Raw genomic sequence first — 5,821 nt, forward strand, 5'->3', positions numbered from 1 at the left:
TGCAGTTTACCACTCGAAATCCATAGGATGACTGTGATCTCGTCAACTTACCCACACATTAACTAAGAAAACGGGCCCAAAGAGTTAATAGGCCACATTCAATGTATTTCGGGTCCATTCATAGACTTAACCTGTATGTAGTTTCCCGCCCGAAAACCATAGGATTATAGAGTTCAGGGTGTAGTATCCAACTCGAAATCCAAAGGCAAACTTTAGTCGGGTGCCTATCATCCTGCTCGCACTTTACCATATGCTACTTCCCCATGTTGACCAAAACTCTTTTGTTTCCATCAGTCTTCACTCTACTCATTTCTCATGCTCTGAAAGTACTCCCTGTCTAAGTTCACCTGTCTATGACAGTCTTCCTGCAATCGTCCATGTGGAGTCACCATCCAGTCATATCTTTTATTTATTTTGGAACAGAGTACTCCTTCATTTGCCAAAATATCTGCTAACCTGTTGGTTGTTCGGTGCACATGAACAAAACTAAGGGTTCTCATGGTTCGCATGTGGGATTGAATACGTTGATAGACCTACAGTAACCACTAGTGTTTCGACACTTTTTCTGGTGTTGAGCCAATGCATATTTTCTTGACCAAATTAATTATCAATTCAGAATCAGATCCAGTGATGGTATTATGTAAATCTGAATCCATCAAGATTTATAGGCATTGCTCAAGGGCCATGAGCTCTGCCATATTATTAGTGGCCTTCTCCAAATGACTATGAAAGATGGCTTTTATGAAACCCTTTTCATCTCTTATTACTCCGCCATAACCAACCATACCAGGGTTTCCTTTAGAGGCTCCATCTATATTGCATTTCATAAAACCATGAGGGGGAGGTTGCCAGAAGTCCTTATCAGCTGTTATATGACTTACAGTCTTATTTATGCCCTTGGGGAAAAGACCCTGTAGACCCAAATGAAGAAGTATATGCACATCCTGGTCTTGAGGTTGGTTCTCAGGGAGTTTCTTTAGAAGGGTTCCTACAGTCTCTTTGAGTTGTCTTATGATCTGATCCATGATGCTCTGGGATGAACCAATTCTGTTCTTGAAGATCCTATTGTTGCGTTCTTTCCAGACATCCCAGATTATAAAGCCTGGAACCATAGCCCAAGCTTTGATTATTTCATTTTCAGAGAAGTTTCTCCTCCAATTCCTCAAAGTGTTGGTGATGTTGCAAATGTCCCTGTCTGTTTTTCTAAAGATTGAATCCACCCAATTCCACAAGGTGGAGGTGAATTGGCAGAGGTTGAGTAGGTGTTCCATTGTTTCTTCTTGTAATTCACATAGCTGGCATCTAGATGGACCGGCTACACCTATTTTTCGAAGGTTTTCCCAAGTCAGAATTTTTTATGCTGCACCAACCACATGAACAGTTTGATTTTCATCTAGTTTTGGTTCTGCCATAGGTCCTTCCATACCTTATCAGGGTTTGAAAAGTCAAGCCCTAGGGCCATTCACTTGGCTTCTTTGAGGTTGAAGTTGCCTTCGTTGTTTTTTCCCCATCTCAGTTGGTCTGAAGATGTTGATGTCAGAATCTTTCTTTGTTCCAAGATAACTGCAAGAGCTTCTTCCTGGTCCTTCAAAGGGGAGTCATCACTATATACCAGGTTCTTCCATATTCTCCATTTTCCATCGCTTCTATCCTGATCCCAGAAGTCATTTACCCTGAGTAAACCTTTGTTGTTAGTATCATTCTTGAGATTGGAAAATTCTTCTCTTAACAGGTTAGGTTCCTATTGCCAATTTTCCTCCCAAAACTAAGCTAGGTTTCCATCTCTGATCTCCCAGAAACTGTGTTTTTGAACAATGGCTCTATTCTCCCAAGCTTTGTTCCAAATGTGGGAGCCTTTGATGAGCCCAGACATTTGAATGTGCTCCCTTTCTTGCTAATTATTTGCATATTTTTGTTTCCATACCTTGGCCCAAGGGGTTACCAATTCCTTTAGCCATCTCCACCATAGTTTTGCCCCAAAAACTTTGCTTAGGGTTTTAGGGTCATCAAGTCCCAAACCTCCATGTGTCTTAGGTTTACAAATATTTTCCCAAGCTACCAAATCCCATTTCTTTTTCTCTTCCCCTTTGCCCCAAAGAAAATCTCTTTGGATATTTCTGATGTGTTGCACAACTCCTTTAGGAGCTAGAAGGGTTGAAAACATGAAGATGGGGACAATTTGTAGGAAAACTTTTATAAGCACTAGCCGTCCTGCTAAATTCAAAGACCTATTTGTCCATTTTCGGATTTTGTCCTAGAGTTTATTAATAACTGGCTCCCAAAATGCCTTGCTTAGAGGTATTCCCAAATATTTGGAGGGTAGTTGATCTCTTTGAAAACCTAGAATTCTGGTGAGGTTTCTCTGAATAGCAATGTTAATGTTAAAAAAGAAAATCTTTGATTTGGTAAGGCTTACCTCTGTACCTGCAACCATAGCAAAGTCGTTCAGGATTTGTTTGAAGGCTAGAGCTTTTTTGACTGTGGATGTACCCTGTAGCATGGTATCGTCCACAAATTGTTGATGAGTCAAGGCATCCCCATTCAGGGTGAGTTTAAGACCCTGGATTTTGCCTTATGCTTTGGTAGATTTTATCACATTGCCTAAACCTTCCATCATGAGAATAAAGAGGAAGGGGGAGAGTAGATCTCCTTGTCTGAGTCCTCTCGAAGGCTTAAAGGTTTTGGATGGTGAGCCATTAAGCAGGATTGAAAAACTAGAGGTAGTATCTAGTTATGATCAAAGCCATATGCTATTAGTTCTTCCCTGATGTATGCCCAACTTAGCTTATCATAAGCCTTCTCTAGGTCAAGTTGTATGATCATACTTGTCTGCTTATTACTCTTGAGAGAGTGTACCACCTCGTGAGCTTGAATGATGTTATTTATAATTTGTCTTCCTTCCACAGATCCAGTTTTCTCCTTAGACACAAGAGTTGGAAGAAGGGGCTTTAGCCTATTTGCAATTATTTTGGAAATAATTTTGTACACCACATTGCATAATGCTATGGGTCTAAATATATCTGGTGTCATAGCATTTCCTGCTTTGGAATCAAAGATATGAAAGAGGCATTGAGAGCCTTCAAAACAATTTTATTTTTCCTCGAGTCCTCCACCACATCGAGGATATCTTTCTTGACTATTTCCCAACATGCTTTGAAGAAGTCAAAATTAAAACCATCTGGACCTGGAGCTTTCCCATTTTGCATCTCTTTGATGACTTCACTGACCTCCTCTTCAGTCATTGGCCTGTTAAGATTGTAATTGTCTTCTCTTGTCATAAGCTTAGGAATGTGCTTTGTGAAGTCATTGATGAATTGTGATTTGTCTATGAGAGACTCCTCTACTATGCTTTGGAAATGTTGTACCAGAGAATATTCTATTTCTTTGTGGGTGTTGAGCTATTTTCCTTGAGTATCTTTGAGTTTTGAAATCCTGTTATGAGACCTATCATCCATGGTAGACTTGTGAAAAAACTTTGTATTTCTTTCTCCTTATTTTATCCATTGTACCCTCGATTTTTGTCTCCAGAAGATCTCCTCTTTCTTGCATAAGCCTTCCCAGTCCTGTTGAAGAGAGTTAGCTTGTATTTTACTTTCCTCAATGAAGCCATCTATGATGAGGACCTGGTTAATTCCTGTAGTTTCTGTTCAACTACTTTTTTGGCTTCGAAGATATTGCCAAACTCATTCTTATTCTAATCTTTAAGCCTGCGTTTGATGTGTTTCACTCTCTGATACAGAAGGAACACTTTAGTTCCCTAAACGTGCATATCTTCTATCCACCATTTTTCAATATTGTTGATGAAGTCAAGATGGGTAAGACAAATGTTTTCAAACCTGAAAGGTTTTTTTCTCAGAGTGCCTATAAAGGAAGCTTCAAGTTGAATAGGCCAGTGATCCGAGCCTCCAAAAAGGAGGATTAAAGCCGACAAGTCAAGGCCTATGAGGATGAGGTCCTTAGAGATAATGAACCTATCTAGTTTAGAGGTAATTTGAGAAGCCCCTCCCCTCTTATTATTCTAGGTGAAGGTACCATTTCTTGTCTCTGTATCCAATAGCCTCATGTTGTTTATGAAGTTCTAAAATGCTATGGAATCTTTTCCTAGTGATCTGGTCCCAAGTTTTTGTGGACCATATACATTTGTGATCAAATAAACTTCCTTATCACCTAAAGGTTGGATAACCATTGATAGGTAGTTCCTGGATGCTTCAACATCTAGGATTCCAAGTTTCTAGGGGTTCCAAAGTGTGAGAATTCCTCCTGTTGTGTTGTCTGCTTTAACTTCTAGATATTCATACTTAATAAGCCATTTGCTATGTATCTCTCTTATTTTATCTATTGAACATTTTGTTTCCTAGATAAACACCATATCTGGTTTTTCTTCTTTCATTCTATTGCTGAGATTTCTTTGTTTCCTTTTACTTCCTAGACCCCTAATATTCCATGTTGTAAGCTTCATTAAGAAAGATTTGTAAATGAGTAACTAGTAAGGTCTTTCATCTTACCTGAGTTGATCATGAGTTTTCCACACTCTATCAGCATCTCATTCTGTCTTTTTCTTCTTCTTTTCCTACCTGGGTTCTTGGGAGCTTGTCCCAATGTTACCTCCATTGTTTTACCCCTCCATTATCCTGACTATCATGGTTTCCTTTGACCCCAGAACCCTTTTCTTGAGATCTCTAGAGTAAGAGTTGTTGTACTCTGTTAAACTCCTCTTGAGGTAGTGAATCCACCCCTTTGGCAGTTCCTTGCTCCAGGAACTTTTCTAGATTGAGATTCTCCCTTTCAAGAATTTCCTGCAGCTCATCATCCTCCGTTCCCACTTCGCTTGGGATCATCTCATGGTCCTTGTCAAGTTCCATAGTGCTTGGTAGATCCTCCTTTTGTTGGTTGTTTTCAGGTCTATCCTCCATGCAGTCATCCTTTTCCTTCTCTGCAGGATTGTTCTCCAGTACCTGGTTCGCTCCATTGTTCCCCTCTTCTTCTTCTAATATATTGAATATATTATTACTTGGATACTTCTCCTCGTTGATTTTCTTCTTGTTATTTCTCCCTCCTTTCCCTCTGCCTCCCACTTTGGTAAAGCCTTCAATATCTTTGCCTAAGGTGGCCTTAATACTGCTCTCCATTTTGTTTAAAGGGCAGTCTCTGAAGAGGTGCCCGTGTTCATGGCATTTCTGACATCTGAAAGGGACATGCTCGTAGTCCACTGCCTACACCATTCTTCATCATATACTTCTAGAATGATTTCATCCGGCAGAGCTCCAGAAAGGTCCATTTCTACGCATATTTGGGCAAAGGAGGTGTATTTTCTGCGTAGTGTGACATCTAATATTTTTTTTAAATGCCCTAGTTTATTGCCTATGGAATTTAAGGATTCTGGCAGCCAATAATCTAAAGGTAGGGAGTAGAGTCTTATCCATACCGGCACTGATGTGAATGTCTCTCGTTCTGGGACAAAATTCATCACCCATGGCCGCATATAGAGGCCTGCAGTAGCATAGAAGTATGGTCCTCCTTCGAACACTCTGTCTTTATCCTCTAAGTTTGTGAACACTACTATGAAGAAACCCTTGGATCCAAGGTGCAAATTTATTTCTCCCTTAGGTTTCCAATGGTTCTTTATCCATGCATGCAAAGCCTTCTCCATTGGCCATATCCCCATAAATTTGCATATTACTGCATAAGCCGCCATGTGATCCCTATGCACCTGTAGCGCTGGATCACTTAACACCACTCGGGGTGTGATGGTTGACCTAGGTTTACATAGTCCTGTCAGATTCCTATGGTCAGCTTTCTGACTGCCTCCTCCTATTCTCTT

This window comes from Pinus tabuliformis, chromosome 1_2, assembly GCF_031772625.1.
Source record: "Pinus tabuliformis cultivar Carrire ecotype Pingquan chromosome 1_2, CPIR1, whole genome shotgun sequence".
In the NCBI taxonomy this organism is placed as follows: Eukaryota; Viridiplantae; Streptophyta; class Pinopsida; order Pinales; family Pinaceae; genus Pinus; species Pinus tabuliformis.